At 39.2% G+C, this 23,926-nt stretch overlaps 1 protein-coding gene across 10 annotated transcripts in view; it reads right to left on the reverse strand.

Moving 5' to 3' along the window:
* The window catches only part of CALD1 (caldesmon 1), a 1,713,117-nt gene that overhangs the window by 754,120 nt on the left and 935,071 nt on the right, over nt 1-23,926 (reverse strand). The gene's annotated exons all lie outside the window — the stretch shown is intronic.

Consider the following 23,926-nt stretch of genomic DNA (forward strand, 5'->3'; position numbering starts at 1 on the left):
ACAGGAAACTGTGAAGAGTCTGACACAGTTAATGCTGAGGAGTGATAAGCCACTGATTTCTCATATGACAGAGCAATGGATGGCACAGGATGAAACTGAACAAAATGTGCCACAAGAAGATGCAACAGAACTTTCTATAGAATGACACAGGATATGGAAAACAAAAAATGTGCCCTCAGTTTAGAAGAAAATGAGCTAAGAGAAGAGTTGCTTGACTTAAAAGAGATAGATACACATATTAAGATCAATGAAAGAAATAGACTGCAGAAGGTCAATAAAACCCAAAATGTCAGAAGTTTGATAAAACAAATGAATACAATAATTAGGGCTGTCCACAGAGATCCATGCAATATAACAGAAATAATCAGGATATATTACTGTGCAGCTAAATTAATAACTGATAAAGTTCTACCACAAGAACACAGGGTAGTGAGGGAGAGAAAGGGGAGAAATCAAATACCATCATGGAAGTATCAAATAGAGAAAACTATAAAGCAACTAAGACAAAAAAGTGTCACTGTTAGAAGAGGGAACAGATCAATGAAAATAGTTAGAAAGATAGGTGTGATAAACTCAATATGCAGTATTAGAACAGATCAAGATCGATCATGCACTATCACAAATAACAAACTAAAAATCTCAGCACAGGAGTAAAAACTTAGAAGATATGCAGATAAATATAAAGTACAAAATAAGCAATTTATTGATGACCCAAAAAAGTTTTGTAGAGAATTGGGAAACAAGGTAAAAGGAATTGAAAGACAGCCAAAAAAAGAGGAAATAGATACATTTTGGAGAAGTATCTATAAAGATCCTGTGGAACATAAGGATGCTAAATGGACAGAAGAAGTAAAAGAAAGAATAAGAAGTTTAAAGGTACCTGATATGAAATGGGATGAAGTAACAGCCAAGGAGATTTAAACAAGGTTAATAAAAGCCTCAAATTGAAAACCCCCAGGCCTAAATGTAGTGCCCAACTCCTGGTTAAAAGTATTAACATCTTTGTATGAAGATTTAGCCATGAGTAAGAACTATTTATATGCACACCCTAAACAGACACCAACCTGGCTAACAACAGGAAAAACAATGCTCCTACTTAAGAGTGAACCTGCAATCTATCCTAAAAATTATAGACCAATAACTTGCCTTCCGATGACGTATAAACTATACACTGGAATTGATGCAGACAGAGTCTATAGTCATTTAGAAGAAAACTTAATTATGGCAGTAGAACAAAAGGGCAATAAAAGAAAGTCATATGGAACAAAGGATCATTTGCTGTGAAATAAAGTTATAGTGGAGAACTGTAAAAAGGGGAAGAATTTAAGTATGGCATGGATTGACTACAAAAATGCATTTGATAGTATCCCACATTCATGGATAAAAGAGTGCTTATAAATGTATAAGCTACACCCTACACTGAAGAATTACATTACAGTGAACATGAAACAGTGATAGACCACTTTGCAGTTAAGCCATGATAAAGGCCACATTATTATTCCAGGGAAAAAATTCAAAGGGGGATATTCCAGGGTGACACTCTGTCACCGCTGCTATTCTGCCTTGCCCTTAACCCATTAAACTGTCTACTTAGACAGCTTAGGCCATGGCTATAATTTGGCTTCAAGAAAACAATGAAGTGTAAAGACTTTTCCTCTTCTCTTTATTGCTGATTTGAAACTATACAGCTCATCAGATGAAGAACTGAAAGTACAACTGCAAGTTGTGAAAATTTTTTCAGATGATATAAGAATGCCATTTGGTCTTGATAAATGTGCTAAAACAACCTTTAAAGCAGAAAATCTGCAGCACCAAGAAAACATCAGTTTGGGACAAGAATGAGATATAAAAGAACTTAAGCAAGAGGGAATGTATAAATATTTGGGAATTGATGAAGGATCAACAATAAAACATGAACAAATGCAAATAAAACTTAGTAAGTAGTACTTTAGAAGACAAATTAACCCTGAAAACAGCACTGATGTCTAAGAACAAAATTCAAGCTATAAACCAATTTGCTCTTCCTGTCCTAACTTACAGTTTTGGAGTGACTGACTGGCTCCAAAACATGTTGGATAGATTAGATAGGAAAACAAGAAGGATGCTTCATGTTCACCAAATGATTTATAAAAATCAGTGCATATATATTCTCTGTTCTGAAGGAAGGTTGGGCCTCCTTGAAATTGATTACATGTACAAATCTGCAATCATGGGACTCCACACATACCTGCTGACCTCACAAGACCCAAATGTAGTGAAAGTTTTGAAACATAAAGAAAATAAATCTAAGATGACTTCCCTGCTTAGGCTAGCAGAAGAAAACTGGCATCAAGCAGGAATGGAAATCAAACCACAAGTGGATAAAAACCAGGCAGCAACTGAATATGACAAAAACAAAAGAAAGAATATATGGTGAAGGACCAGATGAGAAGGCAAGAAAAGTGGAAAATGCATAAATACAGCTGCAAGTATAGAAAACTTCTGGAAGAACCTCATGTTGATCAGGAATGAATGCAGGAATGGTTAAGGAGAGGTGAATTCAAAGCAAGAGATGAAAGGTTAATATTGGGGGCACAAGATAGCGGGCTACGTACACGCTGGTTTACAAAGGCCATTGAACATGTGGGAGAAACAGACAAATGTAGGTTTTGTAAAACAAAGTTGGACACCTCATTGCTGGTTGCGACATAATAATGTCAGAAAGACTATATACTGAAAGACATAATAATGTGGTGAGACTGTTGCACTGGAAATTGTGCAAACATTATGGTACTGAAGTGGCTGAAAAACACTGGAAACATGAGCCACAAAGTATCACAGAAAATGATGAAGACTGCATTACATGGGATCATCCATTGCCAACAGTTCAAAAGACAGATGCTAGAAAACTGGATATAGTGGTCCAAGAAAAGAAGACAAAAGTAGCATTGATCAACGTTTCCTTGAAGTCATTAATTCCAATGCCCTGGACCAGCTCGTTCTTACCCCCACCAGAGGTAGCAACATCCTTGACCTGGTCATTCCTAACATGGGTGACCATTGCTCTACACCAATAGACAACTCCTCCCTGGTTAGATCCGACCACAAACTAATCACATTGGAAATCCACATCCCTACCACCCCCCACCCCCTGCAAAGGTAACCACCATGTAAAACTTCTCCAAACCTAACTTTGACCTCCTAAGAAAAGAGGTGGCTAACTTCATGGCACCCATGCAAATGGAGAATAGTTGCATGACTGCCGAATCATACAACAATGCACTGTATGAACACATACACAAATGCATGGATCTTGCTATACCCAATAGAACCAAGACTCTCTCCTCCAAAAAAGGAAGCCAATCTGGTGGTCCCCAGCCATAAACAAACAATACAACAGAAGGAGGAAACTGATGTGGAATAAGGTGAAGCCCCAAGACTGGAAAAACTCCCATACCAGCCTCAACAAAAAGTTGAGCTCCCTCATCACATCCTCTAAAACTAGCTATGAAAACAGAATTGCAGCAGATAGTAAAGACAACCACGAGGTCTTCTATAGTTATGTAAAGAACCTCCAAGGCAATACCCAGATTTGCTTTGAGCTACTGCACAATGGTACCTCCTATAGCGAGCCAACAGATATTGTCAATATACTGGCAGACAGATTCAGTGCCAACTTTACCCCCCCCCCAAAGGACCAATCACAATACCAGTAGATTGACAGATTCAGTGCCAACTTTACCTCCCCCAAAGGACCAATCACAATACCAGTAGTTTGCCAGGCACCCAGTATTACTGCTACATGGGTTAAAACAGCACTGTCCAGGGCCAAGAATACAGCTTTTATGGGACCTGACAATATCACTGGCTGTGTTCTACATGAACTACAGAGTGAACTGGCACCTCACCTGTGTGCCCTTTTCAATCACAGCCTCATCTCAGGCTTTATCCCTACCAAATGGCACACTGCTACAGTCATCCCTCTCCACAAAGGAGGAGTGACTACAAACCCTGGGAACTATCGCCCTACTAGCCTGACAAGTCTGATATGCAAAGCTATGGAATGCATCATCATGGATCTAATAAACAAGGATATAGGGAATCTCCAACTCTGGATCACACACAGTTTGGTTTTGTGAAGGGTAGATCATGCCTGCTCAACTTGGTCAACTTTTTTGAGTCAGTCACCAGAGCTGTGGATGAAGCAGGGTGGTTCATACAGCCTACCTTGATCTGGCTACGGCCTTTGATACCATTCCCCACTCAGGAATCATAGAAAAACTCACTAAGCTAGGCATCAACCCCTATATCACTAGGTGGGTTGCAAATTGGCTTACAGAAAAGGACTCACAGTGTGAGAGTAGCTGACTCCAAGTCAGACTGTCGACCAGTCACAAGTGCAGTCCCATAGGGATCGGTCCTGGGTCCTCTCCTGTTTGGTATCTACTTTGCAGAAGTCTAGCCTAACACGAAAGGACTCTGGCTGACAAAGTTCACAGATGTTTGCAAGTTGGGAGCCATTATTAACTCCCCAAATGATGTTGATATCCTACAGAAAGGCCTCACTAAGACCAACGACTGGTGGCAGAACAATGGCCTTAAGCTCAATGCCAAAAAATGCGTCATCATCCCCTTTGGGAAAAACACAGTTCCCATGAACTACCACATCGATGGTAGTCCACTGAACACAGAAGGCATTATAAGAGATCAGGGAACACAGGTTGACAGCAACCTCTCTTTTGACCACCACACTGCCACTGTGGTCAGAAAGTCCTTCTATGTGGCACATCTCATTACTAAGGGTTTTGCATCCAGGAAGAAAGAGGTCATTGTCTCTCTCTACTCTTCCTTCATTGGGCCAATCATCGAGTACAATGCCCCATTTGGCATGCACCTCACTAGACACTTGCAATAACTGGAGAGGCCACAAAAGTACCTCATAAAGAGGATCCTAGGCCTTAAACACTTGTCCTATATAGACAGACTTAAAAAACTCCAACTATTCTCTGTCTCATATCGCCTACTTAGAGGTGATCTCTGCTTGACTTACAAAGCTATGTCTGTTAGAAATGCTACATCTAAAGAAATTCTAGTCCTTCCGCACCACACACTCCAGAGATCTCAACATCATTACCACAATCAACAGAACATGCTGGAGGGACAGGTTCATAACCCAGAGACTACCCATGCTATGGAATAGACTTCCCATACATGTCAAACAGAGCACCTCACTGGCCCTCTTAAAGAGAAAGCTTCATGAGTGGATGATAAATACAAAATTCACCCCGGGGATCACTCCAGTGGTTCTACTCAACAGAGGCACTGGAAACTAAAGTCAAATGGCATGATGCCTGGGTAATCCCTTGGGCTAGGCTTGTAAAGGCTTCAGGGCCATTAGCCTAGTACACACCTAGGAACCTATGAAATTTCCACACCCAGTGATTAGAATGCCCTGCATAGAGACAGACACAAAGTCATAAAATATCAGACTTTGCAAGCAGAAATGAGAGCAATGTGGAAGAAAGATACCCAGATAGTTCCAATAGTAGTAGGAGCAACAAGTCTTATAAAAAAGATTCTACAATCATATTTAAATATGCTACCAATACATGTAACTCCTGTCTAATCGCAGAAGGAGTCATTACTGGGCACATTGCGGGTGCTGGGAAGAGCATGTCTGGCTGACATCAAAGAGTGAAACAATACTAATTTCATGAAGTTTAATCATACTTTGATTAGGAAAGGGGTCCATTCCTCTCATGGTATTAGAAACCCAAAAGATTTGGAGAAATTAAAAAAGGATTATAGTACTGAAGTAGCTGAAAAGCACTGGAAAAATGAGCCACAAAGCATTATAGAAAATTATGAAGTTTATATTACATGGGATAACCAATTACCAACATTTCAAAAAATATATGCGAGAAAAAGAGATGCAGTAGCCCATGAAAAGAAGACAAAAGTAGCATTGCTCCTTGAAATCGCTACATCCAGTGACTATATTGTCCTACATGCAGTGAGACACAAAAGCCATTAAATACCAGAATTTGTACGCAAAAACAAGAGTAATGTTGGTACCCAGACAGTTCCATTAGTAGTAGGAGCAATGGGTCTTATAAAAAAGAATTTACGATCATACTTAGATATGTTATTGACACATGTAACTTTGTATAAATTGCAGGAGAGCCACTACTGGGCATATTGTGGGTGCTGGGAATAGCATTTCTGGCTAACATCAAAGATTGAAATAATACTAATTTCATGAACTTTAATTATATTTTGACTTAGGAATGGGGTCTATTCCCATCAAAGTATTAGAAACCCAAAAGACTTGGAGAAATTTAAAAAGAAAGTAAAGATATTCTGGATTACTGCATAACCAAAGGGAGCCCTGCTTCTGGAAGTCAAATCCAATCTGTGATGAGCAATAAAATTATAAGCAAGTAGCTGCTACCAAATGTCATAAAAAACTTCTATTCCAAAAAGCAGATGATGTGGCCATGGACCTGGTAGAGTGTCCTTTAGGATGGTCTGGGTAGGGACACAACTCACTGACTGTAAACAAAGGAAATGCAATAAGTCAGCCTTTTGGCTAAGGTAATTTTAGAAACTGGTGAACCCTCTTTGCTGGTGTAGAAAGAGACAAACAGTTGCTCTGACTTTCTGACATCTTTTGTTTTGTATAGAGATAAAAACAGCTGTTTGTGTACATACAAAACTGAAGCATGTATTCACCTTTTTTAGCAAAGTTAGGAAAGAAAATAGGCAAATTAGTGGCTTGATTAATATTTGCCTCTGAGGCTACTTTAGGCAAGAGGTAAGAATTGGTTCATAAGGTAACTCCATCTTGGTGGAAAATGAAATATGGAGATTTGTCAGAGAGACCCTGGAGTTTGTAAATTCATCTCACAGACATTATGGCCACTAGAATGGCAGCTTTCTTATAAAACATGTAAATCAGATTTAGATGACAGTTCAAAGGCAATCTGAGTCAAACCTTGCACCCAACTATTACATCCCAGGGTTGTGTAGGGTCCTTCACTGGGGACCTAGGAAAAAAGGTATCTTTAAAGGAAAGCCTTGCACAATTTTGATGAAGCTAAAGAGAAAGAGTTACTACATGAATTAAAATTAGATATTGCCACCAACTGCACTTTGATAGTAGAGAAACTAGCTCCGTCTTGAAAAATAAATGCTAAAAACTCCAGGACAGCAGAAGTAGGAGCAGTGGAGGGATCCAATTATCTCTCTCTCTGGAGAGCCAAAACAGAGAATCTCTTTCACTTACTTTTGTAGATCTTCCTGGTACAGGCCTTGTGGGAAGACAGTAATATCTGTTGGACTGGGGAGGAAAGCCTGGGCTGTCTAGCCATCAGTGGAATTGGAGAAACCATGCAGTCAGCTTAAGGCCTAGATGTCTAGGTTATTCATCCCACTGAGATAAGAGAAAAGGTCTGGACTGGGGTCCATTATCCAGAGTGGATATAGAAGGTGGGGCCAAAGGAAAGGGAACCACACTTGATGACGCCAAAAATGGGCAATGAGAATAATCATGCTCTTCAACCAAAGTGCTTTCTGTAAGAATTTGGCAATTAGAGCTAACAAGGGGATAGACATAAAGGAGACCGGAGGGCCAAACATGGACTAGAGCATCTCTCAGTGACTCCCCCAGAGGGCAAATCAGGGCAAAAGACCTGCTGCACTTACTGTTGTGGGGAGATGGAAAGAGATCACAGCAAGGTTGACCCCATCAACAAAAAATCATCTCCACCACTAATTAATGAGAGCCCACTCGTGAGGCGTCAGAATGGACCTGCTGATTTTGTCCACTAGCACACTGGAGTTTCCTGGGATGTGCATTACCATAAGAAAACTGGAGGAGATCAATTACTGCCACACTCTCATTGCCTCTTGACTCAGGGGATAAGATCAGCCCCCCCTCCCCCATTTGCTGATGTGCCAAACCACAGGCATGTTGTCAGTTTGAATTGCAATCATTCCAAGAGGAAGAACATCCTGGAAGGCCTGCAATGCTAGAAAGACTGCTCTCATCTCTAGGATATTAATGTGCAAATTGGCCTCTTCTGGGAACCACATGCCTTAGATCATCCATCCTAAGAAATGCCCCCCCACACACACACCCAATTGAGAAGCACCTGTGGTCACTGTGGCTAATGGGGCAAAAGAACAAGACAGCGGACTAGCAAAACTTTTTCCAACTAAATCCACTAATATAAGTGGTCTTTTTCATACTCGTGTGAGTTTGATTGGCAAAGACAGGGGGTGGTGAAGAATTCACCACTGAACAGCTAGAGTCCACTGAAGAATGCACATATAAAAATGGGCCACAGGAGCCATATATGGCTGCTGCCATTGACTCTAAGGTCTGTAGAATAAGTCTGTCTGGATAAGAAAGATGTGTGATAAGTTGTACCACTTGACATCTGATGATCCATAATCAGTGCGGTGGAAGGGAGGTTAACTGACTGTGTTCAGCTGTACACCTATGAACTCCAACCTCTGAGATGTGATTTGCAGACGTTGACTGAGATGTCTAGGGACTGACATAATGAAGCAAGTAGACCCTAGATTTCTCTAGGAGATACCTTTTTAGGACAGTGAGGAGTGAGTCCTCTAGGTATGGAAACACATGGAATCCCAGCAGTCTCAAGTGAGTGGCTACCACTGGCAAATATTTGGTAAACACCTTGGGGACTGTGGTGAGACCAAAGATCAGGGCTCTGAACTAGTAGTGACTGGGATCCAGCTGAAAATGCAGATATCTTCAAAAGCATCTATTCATCTTGATATGATAGTATGTGTCCTGATGATCAATAGAGCACATCCAGTCATCCTTTCACAGAAATGGCAGAATGGACTGAACTATGACCATTCGGAACATTGACGTCTTTACAAATTATTCAGCTTCCTTTGGTCCAGAATTGGTCTCAAGTCTCCTGTTTTCTTTGGAACCAAAAAGAATCTTGAGTAGATTCTGAATAGTCTCTGGTCTGGTAGGACTTCCTGGATACCTCTTTTGCTTAGCAACTTTTGAATTTCTAGAGCTTCTGCTGTCCTCTGACTGGGTGGAACACTTGGGAGGCTTTTCTTTTTGTTTGGGAGAATTTCTACGAATGATATGAAATAACCTTTGGAAATGATTTTCTGCATCTAAGTAACTTTTGTGATTGATGCCCAGGCATCTGGGTGCAGAGACATGCACCCGCCAAATGCCTCCAGAGGTGGGCAGTCAGACAACCCTTCAGGAGTGTTGAAAGGGTTTATTTGAAAAGGAGTCTTGAAAACCCTGGTTCTGTGGGCCTCCCCTGCCACGAGGATAGCAACTTCCATTAGAACTCTCCCCGCCTGTATGAGAGAGATTCCCACGTGAATCTTGGAAAAGACTCTGGGATGTACGGAACCCCATTTTCTTACCTCCTCACTGATTCCTGGAAAAGGACTGTTGAGGAATAGAAACTGTATCATATTGGCAGACAAGGTCTTTCTGTCCTGTTCACTCTGTGAAAGTGTTTCCTTAACAGTGGAGCCAAACAAGGACAATCCATCAAAGGAAGCTATAAAGTCCCTTCTCTGGGCCAGTAATCAAAGAGCCTCAATCCCCACCACTGAAAAGTTCATTTAGAACAAAAATGGATACACACAGTTTTTCTGTACAGCTGCAGTTCTCTGCACCAAGCACAATTTCCCTTAAGAGCACACTCCAGTCCTGGGACTGGATTTTCCTGTCCAGGCCCCAAATAAGACTCCACCTTTCTCACTGCAGAAATCAGTACTCTGTGTCCCTGTTCCAAGTAGCTGACATACATACTCTGAGATTTGATTTTCACAGACACACACGCACACACGCACACACACACACACACACACACACACACACACACACACACACACACATAAAAGGCTGGCACACATTTTTCTGCTATACCATCTCCCCCCAGACTATAAGGTAGATTTAGTGCCACAAGCCAGATACTTTAAACAGCTCTTACCAGGACACCTAATTACATTTACTAAAATTAATATGTATACAAATGGCAGTATTAGCCAAGCAACAAGACTTCAGGAGCATGGAGCCACAGTGCACCATATAAATGTAATTACTCTCAAAGGTTAAACTATTTTCCTAAAAGACCAGCCACAATGAAATATTTAGATGTATTTAATAATAAATAATAAAACAGAAGACATGAAAATACTGAATATCGCTTTACAATTGTTGCTGTGTCTTTCGGCTTATCCCGGTTAGGGGTCAGCACAGCGGAACTCCGGTCCGCTAATGTTTGGTAGTGGATTTTTACGTGCCGAGTTACCAACCCTGACACACAACCTTCAACAAAGGCATGCCCATTCACGCATGCCTCCACACAGAAGACGCTCTAGCTGAGAATCGAACGGGACAACGTCTTGCTGTGAGGAGACAATGCTACTGCAGCACCACTACAACACCAGAATTTAAATTCACAAGAAATATGAAAAATAACACAGATGGAATGTTTCAGACTGATACAGAAAACCAATATTTAACTAGTCTCATTACATTTTCCTAACTAAGAAGAACATACCCATTTGAAAAAAGGTACAGCAAATTACCAGGAAAATAAATGAATGGTGCCTCCAAGCTTAAAATTCACCATAAGCTCCACACCAGTTAGTAATTTGATAAAAACACTTAAGGTCAAATAAAGTGTTTTCATCAAATTACTAACTGGTGTGGAGCTTATGGTGAAGTCTAAGCTTGGATGCACTGTTTGTTTATTTTCCTGATATTTGCCTAACTGACTGAAGAATTACTAAACCCTGGTTACTTACTAAAACAAGACAATGGGAAGTGGGTGAGTGGTCAAAACAGAGTGCTAATTGTCACTATCACATCTCTCACTAATATCTAAATACAATTTCAGTGCTGGCTACAGAATGAAATCACATCTGGCCACCTGATTCTGTGGTTTCCACACTACCCCCTCTGACTAGAAGCTGAGCCAGGATCTACCACATATGTGTCAAAATACACACCTAGGACTTTGCTAAAGCTTATTCCAGCATCTGGAGACTATAAAACAATTCCAGTCCTTTCATCCTTCCTGCAGAGACTAACCAGCCATTCTCTGGCAACTCGGGGTATCAATTAATTCACCACTAAGGACAATAATAGCAGGATACCGGCCCAGACATTGTGTCCCTGGCTGCATTCAGGCTTGTGAGATCAACTCTTTATGGCTAAACCAAGTCATTTAATTTCAAATTATTTTTCTTAAGGTTTTCTCAGCTGAGCATAACCCCTACCCTTCCAGCATCCTCTGTTAACATATATACATTTCATCAGTTACAATACCATCTGGCATGCATGTACATTTCATTTTGGTCTAACAGGACCCACTGTTGATACATTTTAACCCAAGAAACTTTTCAAATACATTTTTAACACAAGCATCTGTACAAATCAGTATAATATCCAAATGACATAAAATTCTTTTCAAAACTCCAACTAGTTATAACTGGCATGTGTTACACATGCACTGCCCTACTCTGTCTGGCAAAACTGGCACTACCTCACATCATCGCAAAAGTACTGATAACTGAAGACTTGAAAAGCTCCGCAAAATCACATATGCACATCTAGCTATATCCCCTAATGGCTATTCCTGATCCCGCCGCCCATGAGGTACCTCAGCAGCATGGGAAATTAACCTCAAGGATTCATTAAAGATGGATAGAAGACTGGCCAGCTGTGAAGAAGACTTCTTGTATTCCTCAACTGACATGGACTCAGAGGGATTTGGAAAGCACTTAAGCCAAATCCCACTGCAGCCCTGAAATGTGCCAAGTAGTTCAGAGGCATAAACACACTTTCTGAATCTGTCCAATGCCCTTAACTCTCTGGTAGGGGAATGGACAGAGGATCTCTGCTCTGCCAGCTCCTTCTTTGTGGCAATGAACTTATCAGGATGACAAGAAATGAGTTCTACTGTATCCAGTTCCTTCCACACCAAGCAAGAGACTAGATCTATAAGCTCATCAGCCAGGGGAGTCATTCAATATGTTGATGGTCCAGACCCAAAAGCTACCAGGAACTTTGATTCCTCCTGGGAAGGGGAAACAGAAGGACCATACAGCTTTCTGCCTGAAAATTTCTAAGATGTCTCTGAAGGAGATATCATCTGGTGCAGACCTTGGAGATCCCTCACCTTCATCGAAGTTAGTCTTTGGTGAGAGACTCCTGAGGGGAGTCTATGTGTCTCATTTTGTACCTTCTCTTACAGGGAGCCTCCTCAGTGGGATGGCCTGGAGAGGTGTCCGAAGAGGGGGAAAGTCCTCGAGTGAGACTGCCTGGAGACTTGATAGGGCTGACTGTCCCTGTGTGATAGTTCTAAGAGATCAGAACTTGGACCTGATGGTGGCAGGGCTGTAGGATTTGAGAAAGAAAGAGTAGTTGTGTCTCCTGCATGACAGAACACCTCTAAAACAGAAGGCCCGGGAGAATGTGTAGCTGGCCACATCAGCATCGAAGCTCCAGATGCCATCATGGTTTGACCTTGCCCAGACCTCTGCCTTGAAAGGGGAATCTGACCCAAGCTGTTCAATGTCGAACCCTGAGGGTGAATGATGGCTTCTACAGGTCGAAGCCCTGAGGGTGAATGATGGCTCCTACAGCCCTGGAGTTGAATCTAGCCCTTCAGACTTGACGCTGAAGCTCTGACTCCAAGACTAATTGTGGTCTAAGGGAATTGGTGCTGAACAAGTCAGAAAAGCTGTCAGACTCGAAGACCTACCCGCCTTTGAATCCGACACTGACATTCTTGGGTTTCTCAGATCTAAAGGCTCCAAAATCACTGGTTGGATTGGGGAAGGAGAAATCATAGTATTGCAAACAGAAGGGAGGCTCATGGATCTGATGACAGATGAAGCTGAGATAACCCCAACTGAATCTGAGCTCTGAGGAACTTTCTCATCATCCTTTTCACTTTAGCTTCAGAAACACTTCTACAAGACCTGATAGAGGAAGTTCTTGGGGTCTCTTGTAGGAAGGGAAAATGGAGCAGAGAAGAGACAAGCTCCAGATAGAACCCTGGGGGACTGGGTCCTTAGAGACTTAGCATGAGAAAGTGTCAAATCCATGATTTTGGATCTGACTGTTTTTGCTTCATATCCAAGAGTGTCAGATCATATTGTTTTTTTTAACTTTAGTAGGAGGCTCCAAAGAAGGTGTTGACTTAGGAGAATGGGTTGGAGACCACTTTCCTGATTCCTTTGCCTCCAAAGAGGCAATAGGCATTTTTGGAGGGGTTTGAGCCCCTGGAACAGAAGAAGAGGAATAAGAAGATTTTAGTAAGTCCTTTAGGATCAGTTTGTTACAACAGTCACTAAGGACCCCAGAATTAAATCCTGCACAAAAGGAACAGTCTGTACTTAAGTGTGAAGCACCCAGACAATAGACACATTCCCTGTGGGCATCAGAATTAGGGATGTTGTGCCCACAGAAAGTGCATGTCTTAAACCTAATGGGTTTATCAGCCATAATTACAAGAAAAAATTGTAAACAGCAAACCAAACTTTTGTTTAAAGCTACCAAGAATGGTAGGGTAAAGAAGTTGCCCTCTAAAGGGTAGGAAAAAAAGAGAAGTATCAACGGTACTGACAGCTACGCTAGGTAGAAAAATAGAAGAGATACAAAAAGCTAGGATTTATGACCCTAATGCTATAGAAGCTCATGAAACTAGGAGGAGGAGGTGATGAAAATAGGTAAGACAACAGGAAAAACAAGGAAACTGCATTCAAAGAAACTGAAAAATGTACATCATATCTCTGCAAGAAGGATCCATGTCTGCAGTGATATGGTGGCAAATGAGGTCTGAGGTACTGCAGGTTGACCGGAGCATTATGGGTAAGGGGAGGAGCTTGAGAGTTGGATTTGAGAGTCTAGTAAATATGCCCAAGTCAGAAGTGATATGGTGGCAAATGAGGTCTGAGGTACTGCAGGTTGACCGGGGCATTATGGGTAAGGGGAGGAGCTTGAGAGTTGGATTTGAGAGTCTAGTAAATATGCCCAAGTCAGATTCAAAGTCGGATCCAAAACCCATCAGGTGAGGAAAGAATAAAAAGGACTACATCAGATCAGTACCTTTATCCTTCTGCTGAGTCCATAACTTCTGCATATGACTTTCTTTCATTGTCATTCTTTCATGTCAGAATCACACAACTCATGAATGCTACTGCTTTCTTTTTCTTCTTCTCCTCCAAAAACTTTCTCTGTCATTTTACCCCTTGATGATTGATGCTTCAGCTGGCTCCTTTGCTTCTAGTAAGTATAGCAACTGTTTGTCCTCCAAATCACTGGAATCCACTTCTGTTATTATCATCTCCTCCCATAAACACATCAATGTTTCATAAGACTCCGCTAAATGCTGACTATCTGTAAATTCTTCCTAGTGGGTAAAGGACTCATGAACAATACATTTCCTCACTGGCAACTCCACCAATTCTGACTTCACACTTTTCTTTAACCATTGACAACTCATGGCACTCCATCCTCCATCTCAGGAGCATAAAGTGATCACATCGACACGAGTAGGGGTTCTTTATTGATTATCACAACATATGTACATTATTTACATAATACACAATATTTACAATTATTTATACTTTTATGTGTTATACAATATACTCCCATATGCTTTAATCATTCCTCCCCCCACCCTTTTTTCACAGCCAAAAATGTATCTTCTTCAAAATCTCAGATAACATCCATTTTCCAGTAAATTTTACTTCATGTCTCTCAATCCATATTGTCCACAGGATCTACAACATTTTTATTGATTTTCATAATCTCCTCTCATTTTTTACCATAATACTCATAGTCAAACATATTCATATTTAAATTTTCAACCCTTTAAAACCTTTCAACATCTTATTCTCACATAATTTTTCCCATAACTTTTTCACTTTAAAACACCTCAAAAACACATGTTCTGTCATTTCTACCTCCGCACAGTAATTACATACTCTTTCTTGTATTCTTTATCGAGCATGTTAGTTTTAACATGCATTTTACCTGTTGTCAATCTCCACAGAAAAACTTTACATTCATATATATTTTTTACACCATGCAAATCTTAATTTAATAACTTTTTTTTTTCATTCTCTAAATGCTTTCAGAGGAAAACATACTAATGCTCATCTATTACATTCAAATACCATTCTTTCCTATTTTTTCCACATTATTCATATCCAATTTCCATGAAAGAATTTTGGTTTGGTAATTTTTATATCTTCATTCACATGATTTTCCATCTTTTACCTAACTCTATCCTTTCACTATATATATATATATATATATATATATATATATATATATATATATATATGGATCAGTGTCATTTCGCCGAAAATTCTGACATAGGGTCCAAATCACCTAAAATACTAATGACAGTGTATATGCCCTTTTCCTCAACTGTAGTGCGATCTCAGAGTGAGAACATTAAAGTAGGGGGGTGTGGGGGGTGTAGCTCCCCACCCAGTACAGTTTAATATTGTCTAGTATTGTTTTATATTGTCCAGTCCCTATTAAAACAGTAAGTAAGTAGTTTATAAACTGAGTAGATGGGGGGCTACACCCCACACCCCCCCATTGTGGGGGGTTGTGCCTCCCAGACCCAGCTACATTAATATTCTCACTCTGAGATCGCACCACTGTTGGGGAAATGGGCATATACACTGTCAGTAGTATTTTCAATTAAATGGATTTTTGGTGCTTTGGACTGTATGTCAGGATTTTTGGCGAAATGTCATAGACCCATATATGTGTGTGTGTATATATATATATATATATATATATATATATATATATATATTTACTTTCACTATAAGTCCTATTAAATTCCTATTCTCTTTTTTTAGTTCTATCAAAGACCTATAAAGATTCAAAGAAGCTGCATAAGCAATCGGATTAATTAACCCTAATCCCACCTCCCTCTTCCTTAGCATACAGAATCCCTCTTCTAACTGGATTTAACCTTGATACCCATAAAAGGAAGATACAGTAGACATTTATCTTTTTTTCATACCTCAACGGGATCATATATATACACTTGCAAAATAGGCCAGTTTGCCTAAATGAAATGTATTTATTAAATATACATTTTTATATGACATTATATAGGACTTTTGAAACCTACACTTATCGCTTAATTTCTGAATGATTTTCTCCCACTGTTTCTCTCTATGCTCATCTCATCCAAATACCATTCACAATATATCTATAACTTCATCATTAAACTGAATACCTTCTGTATTTCCTATAACCCCTAAACCTTTGCTTCTGTCTTTATTTATGCATAAGTCAAGCATCTTTAAATAGCAATTTAGTCCTCTAATGTCTTCTTCTTCCATCCACTCCTTTTTCTTAGTAGCTAAGACTACATCATCTGCATATGTAAGAACTGTTGAAATTTACATTTCTTCTGTTACCTTACAACCCACAATTTTTAACACTCTATTTATTCATTTTATTGACAACCCCATTTATAACTAAAGCAAAGAAAATGCTACTTGCAGGACATTCTTATTCTACACTTTATTTTTATGTCTTCATTTGACCATCCATTTAATTTAACTCTCACATTGTTGTTCACATAAACTGACTTAATTATTTTTCTTATCTTTTCACTTATGTTATAATCCCTTAATAAATTCTATAAACATTCATACTGTATTCTGTCAAACGCTTTACTCACATCTCCTACTACAGCTTTAGTATTTACCTTTTTATTTATAATGCCATCTATCACTTCTTTCATTATCCACAACAGGTCCTGACTTCCTTTCCCTTTCTTACCAAATAGTGTATATTCAAGCAATTTATCTACATTATTTGTTATTCTTTTACCTGTTATTCTCATAAATATCTTATAATCTATGTTATTCAACACTATTGGTCTCTGATTTCTTATATTATCATTTTTCCTGTTTTTCCCATATAAATTTCATAATCCTGGTACATTTTAATTTTCTACCACTCTTATCTCTAGCCATTCATTTAATACCTCCACAAAATAAATTTTTTTACGTTCTGGCAAGAGGTTCTCCCGTTTGTTTCTCGGCTGGAGTGCCTTTTGTGTGGAGTCTGCATGTCCTCCCCGTGGTCAAGTGGTGTTCAAAAGACATGCCTAGAATGGACGTGCCTTTGTTGAAGGTTGGGCATCGAGCTGGCACCTTGGCACCCGTAAAAAATCAACTGTCAATCATTAGTGGACCGGAATTCTGCTGTGGTGACCCCTAACTGGGAAAAGCTGAAAGAAGATCAACAACATTCTTTCATATTATTATATATATATAATATTCAATGCCATCCATTCACATAGCTTCCTTCATGTCAAGTTCTTTTAAAATTCTATTAAATTCTTCTATACCTATATTGTTTCCAAACACTTACAATCCTCCTTGCTCAATGTTATAACTTTCCATTTCTGTCTTCTTTTAACTCTTTTTTTTATTACAAAAAAGTAATTTATATGCTTCCTTATTACCTCAAGTATTTCAACTTGCATAGTCATGCTTTCTCCGTCATTGTTCTTCAATTCCCTTATTATACTCTTATTCTCTTTTACTATTTTATTCAAATACAGAGCTACGTCTTCCTTTTTACCTTGTAAGAAATATCTTTGTTTATATAACAATCATAATTTTTTCCTGATTTATTGAACATATTTGCTTCTCCTTTTCATAAAAACTGATTTATTTCTCAGCACTTTTCTAAATACTCTGACCCAATTGTCTATATTTAGTTTCTCTATCCTTCTCCTCACAGCATGGTATTCCAAAAAACACTTTTGATACTCTTCCTTAAAACTTATCCACCTACCCGTCCAGTTTTCATAAAAAAATTGTTATACCTATATGATACTTCCATAACTTATTCATCTCTTATCTGCCTTCCTCATCTAAATCTTTTTCATTCAACCTCTTACTACCTTTACCTATTTTTGTTTATCATTCCTTCTCCTGTACTTAATGATACAAGAAACCTGTTTTCTTTATTCCTTCCTGTACCATTTTTTAAACTCTCAGATATTAAAAAATAATAAATTTCCATTTTATATAATTTCTTTTATAATTCTAATGTTTATTGTCCCATATATATAATCTTCTACTTTTCATTATCTCATATATAATCTTAACATCATTTCCCTTCTTTTTCTTAAATCAAAATTAAAGTCCTCTACTAATATTATTTCCATATCTACTCCTACATAAATTAGAATTTTTTAAGCATTTCCTCTCTTTCCTTCTTGGTAATATATGCATGTATTGTAATAATCCTGTACACATCCTTTTTCCACCTCAAATCTATCGTTGTTATTCTTACCAATTCTACTATTGTAGTATCTAACAATTTCATTATTTCTTGACATAACACACCCATTCTTGAACATGTATCTTTTCCCATATTCCAAATATTTCCACCTTAGTTTTTCTGTTTGTATCCTTTCTTCAGCTGTCAATACTCTCATGTCTTCTAATATAATTATATACTTGTCAAGTAAAGCACACCAATCTAATATGCCTATTTTTCTTTTAATATTCTTTATACTATAAACATTTATTGCTAAAATGTTCAGCTTCCTTTTAAAGTAAGATTATATTCCCCTTCCACATATATCCTTTGTTTTTTTTATTTTCTTTCACAATTAGATTTTTAAACTTCCTTTTTCTCTCTTTCACCCTTTTCCCTACATAATTCTTTTTTCCCCCTCACTACTTGCCAATTTACATATTCATCTTCACTTGTATATTGCACCACTTCCTCACCATCATTTTATTGGACACTATTTTTTCTTTATTATTTTCTTGTATAGTAATCTGTTCTTCATGTTTTTACAATACTTTCTATATCACAAACAGATTCCTATATCTGTTCTTGTTTAACAATTTCTACATTTTCTTCACAATCCATCCATACATGCCCAGTTCATCAATACTTTTTGCAAAACATAACACATTGCCTAGCTTCATGCCCTGGCTTACCACATATAAAATATTTTCTTTTATCACAATTACTAATCAAATAGTTATGCTTTCTGCAAAAAAAATAAAAACATGTTTTCTGTTACCCTCTATATTTATCAAAACCTCTATTGCCATCTACATTTATCACAATTGAAATATGTATAACTTTTTCATTTCCCATTTTTAAAATTACTCCACATTCCCAAACCCCAGTCCATAAACCTCTATCATCATATATTTTTGTCTTGCACATAACTTCTTTATATAGTCTTTAATACTTCCTTTACAACTTCTGTTCGAAATTGCACAAACATTATCTTCTTAGTTTCTCTATGAAATGCTTGCTTGACATAAGAGTTCCAAGAATTACAATCTTTTTTAATTCATACTGTCACAATATGTCTCTTTATTAATGTGAATAAAAGATCTTACCTCTTTGGGGAAGTACCCAATGGTGCAATAATCGTGTCACAAACCTCATACCTTTTCAGCCCTTTTGCTTCTTTGCTGCTTAACCTTATCACAAATTTCTTCCTTGCCATCTCTTTTACTATCTGCACATATGATCTCTTCTTTACTGCATTCTACACACCTTCTCTTCCTGCATCTTTTCTATAATTTCACCTCACGAAGCTGCCATCTTGCTCTCTGGTTCACTCTGGTCTACCATCTCTTTTAGGTAAACATCCCACAACACTCCAAACTGAGGGTTGTAACAACACAGGTTTGTGCTGAATCTTCTTCCCTAAGAAGATTTTGCTGTAAGATGTCTTCTGAGTCCAATATCGCTACAGCCTCTCTCCCATATAATGTATCACACTGCTGTTGTGAAGGTTTGATTACCTTCAGATCCTCCTGGCATTCTACTGCTTCTTCTGCATGCTCTACTAAACATATCTGCCCTTACATCACCTCTCTGCTTTTCCTTCACAAATCCACTTTGTCTCTACTCTCGATACACTGCATTTTCTCTCACTGCTTCTCCAAGCCGCCTTCATACTCGGACCAGAAGTAGGGGGCATCACCAGCAGTCGTGTCCCTGTATGTTAATGAATAGAGGAAGTTACCTGATGCTCTAGAAAATTTCCCCAAGTAGTATAAATATTACCTTGGATCTCTCCTGAAAAGTGACTACTAGCCCAGTGGGACTAACCCAGTCAACAATAAGGATAAATTAATAAATAAATAAATAAAACAAAACATTGTACTATGAAGAGTAATTTGTCCTCGACAGTTGCTCTATTATGTTTTTGTTAATACTGCTATCATGACCTTTTCTTCTGTAAAACAGTTGGAAACTGTCCAGTTTTATATTTAATATTTCTTATGTTACATGAAAGTGTAATTGTCTTGCACTGGTGTTTTAACTAACACCTGTAATTACTTACTGGATTACATGATATTTAAGCATAAAGTAGTTCTAACAAACATTGACAGATGTTACCATAATCTCATGTACTTCTTTACTACCACATTTTTCAGGTGCATATAATCTACTTCTTTAATTTTTTTTGTGTGAATTTATCTGGACTAACTTCTATGTTATAATAGCAAATACAGTTTAAAAAACACGCAAGTGCTATTAATGTACCATTTTTAACCATATGTTTACTTCATTTATTTTATTACAGAAATTAAACTAAAAAGTAAATGGTAATACTTTAACTAGTTTAAAGATAAGGAGATTAATGTTGTATGACATCATATACATGTGTGTATCTGTAGTTAAATGTTTCCTCTTGTGAACTTGAAATAATATTTCACCTATAAATTAGTATTGTCCTTTCTCTTGTACCTTTAGGAGCTTGGAGAGGGCAGTTTTCAGAAACAGAGTGCATGAAACAATATAATTTATGGACTTGTAGATTTAGAAAAATGATGTAGTCAGCTATGTTTTTCAAGGCAACTTACATAATCAACTTAGAGCTAGCAAGACTTAAATATCTGCCTGTGAGCGTTTTTTTTTGCTTATACTACTCAGCAACAGCTCCTCGTGGTCCTGCAGAGTGGTCCTAGCAGCAGAGAATCGAAAAAAGCAACTACTTTCAAGATATAAGTATATTTTTGCTGTTTCTACCTGTGCGACCTTCCTTTCTTGCTGAAAACGAAGTTAAACTACTAATTTAACTGTATTTAGTGTTTTTTTATTACCTGCACTTAAGTTAAAGCTTGTTTGTTTAATTTAACTGTTGAGGCTGCCCACTCAAGTGTGCTAGCCTGTGCATTTAATATACTGTTGTTTTTCTGCATTTTCCTGTTGCCTTCTTGAAAAAAAAATATATATCCTTGTTTCCCGCCTTTCCTGACTAGAATAGTCCCCTATACAGGCTTTGCTGTATTCTGAACTTTGGGATAGTTCCTGTGTTGCCCACTACCTTACTTGGATAGAAGGAAGTTTCTTTGCTCACCAGTGGGAGTGGGGAGCCTTGAGCAGCCTATCTGTCCCTGAAGGAGTGACCTCAGCACAAGAATCTTGTAGTAATTGGTCGTTTTGGGCCATTTTTGCTCTTTGAAGTTCCCTGCTTAAAAATCTGCATTAGCGCTCGTTTGCGCGATTTAGCGCAAAGTTGCCCATAGCGCAGCATCGGGCAGCGCAGGTTAATCTAGTTTAAACTATTTCTGGCTCCGCAAAGTCTGCTCTTCAGTTTTTCCCTTAGAACTGCTCTACTTTCAATCTAAACAGTCTATTCTCTATCTAAAAAGCCCAGCACTTGCTCCTAAAGCATTTATACACAGGTAAAGCACTCTTAAACAAAAAGAAAGCACTACATCCACCTACAATCCCCTTGAATACCCATTACCCTATAGGTCCTTTCTGACTCAGTTACACAGCAATCCCTTACACTATTCTAGCATGTCGAAGGGTCAATTACTGGCGTCCTCTCCAGTTCAGCTGGTGAATCTGGGAATCTTGAGGCAATGCTACAACTGCCTCATGTACACAGACAACCCTCTCCTCCTCCCAACAAATACAAATATATGTGAGAGATGCGACTATATAGCCAAACTGGAGGCTGAGCTCTCTCGACTCAGTACTGGCAAAACCAGTCAGGAGGAGAAGGTAACCACACTCACCACAAACCCAGTCTCACATAAACCTATGAAAACTGCAAACCAAACACATAAACACACAAAAACATACTCGGAGGCTCTAATTAAAAATCTACCAAAGCAGACATCCAAGCAACCACTACCTCAAAACACAGCACATGCAACACATAGTTCACAAAGTCAGTGTGCCAAACAGTCACAGCCCTTAAGGCCAAACAACATGCCTGATACACTTGTAATAGGTGACTCCATAGTCAGACACACTGACATCCCGCTCACCAGACTGAACAAGGAAAAGGTTACAGTAAGCTGCCTGTCGGGCGCTAAAATCCACCACATAACACAAGCACTCAGGTCACTCCAAAGCAAGTACAAATATGACTCAGTCATTGTCCATGCCGGTGTGAATGACCTGAGATGTACCTCCCTGGACTACATGAAAAGAGACATAGAGGAGCTCTCTGATTATGTAGCCCGGGCCGGTATGACCCTGACCCTGAGCAGCATCTTACCCTCACCAAGAATGATGCCACAGTACAAAGACAAAATGATCAGCTTAACAATTGGCTCAATTACTGGTGTCATTCTAAGGGGATCCAATGTCTGTCTGCTTGGGATGACATGCTTGACAAGCCACGCTACTTCGCAAGGGACGGATTGCACCTGTCACCCCTGGGCTTCCAGATATTGGCCAAGGCTCTTGCCACCCCATAGTGCCTTTTTTAGGCAAGGCTCAAAAGACAAACCCACCTCCCTACAAAACGCAAGTGGAAAAAAACTAAGGGTAATGCTGCTCAACGCCAGAAGTCTAAACCTCAAGATGCATGCTCTCGAAGCCCTCCTCAGTATGGGAGAACATTGATGTCTGTGCAGTGACTGAAAACTGGTTCAAGGCTCCTGAGAGCACCCCAGCACTACCAGGTTATACCTCATATCATACTTTTCAGCCTCAAAACTTGGACCAAACCACAAAAGGAGGGGGAGTATCCATATTCATCAAAGATACCCACACCTCCAGGTTAGTGGCAACGCACGAAGCATCGGAGACCATCCAGGTGCAACTAACCGTAGGCAAAACTGCATGCTACAGACCACCCTCTCAAACTCAGGAACCCCACTCAGCCTTCCTGAAGACACTGGAGAGTATGAATGTCTCTCCAAATACCATCATATTGGGGGACTTCAACTACCCAAACTTAGACTGGGAGCATTACTCAAGCCCCAACACCCTAGCCCAAAGGTTGCTAGAATTCATAAACTCAAATGCGATGGAACAACTAGTCACCACTCCCACAAGAGGAGATAATATACTAGACCTGATCATCACAAACATGGGGACACAATGCTCCACACCGGAAGTATACCCCTCATTGGTGAGATCAGACCATAAATTAATCTCACTGGAAATCCACATCCCGCCCCCACCCCCAGCACAAAAAAGCTGACTTCACACTTCTTAAGACTGAAGTGGTATCCTTCAAGGCTCGTGGGCCAGTAAAAACCACAGCCCACACCGCTGAATCCTTTATAAATGCTTTCTACGGACACCTTCAAGAATGCATGGATCATGCAATCCCAAATAAAACCAAGACCCATTCCCCCAAAGGCAGGCGTCCTGTCTGGTGGACCCCAGCCATAAACAAGCTTTACAACAGGAGGAGGAAGCTACTACATGACAGAGCAAAATCCCCAAAAGGGAAGGCATCTCTGATCAGTACTAGCAAAAAACTACGATAACTCATAAAATCATCCAAGGCCAACTTCGAGAGAAAAATCGCAAAAGACACCAAAGACAATCACAAGACCTTCTTTAGTTATGTTAGAAATCTCGGTGGAAACTCCCAGATATGCTCAGAGTTAGTCCAAAATGACAAAA

This window comes from Protopterus annectens, chromosome 11.part0 (genome assembly GCF_019279795.1).
Source record: "Protopterus annectens isolate FY-2018-M chromosome 11.part0, PAN1.0, whole genome shotgun sequence".
Taxonomy (NCBI): domain Eukaryota; kingdom Metazoa; phylum Chordata; order Ceratodontiformes; family Protopteridae; genus Protopterus; species Protopterus annectens.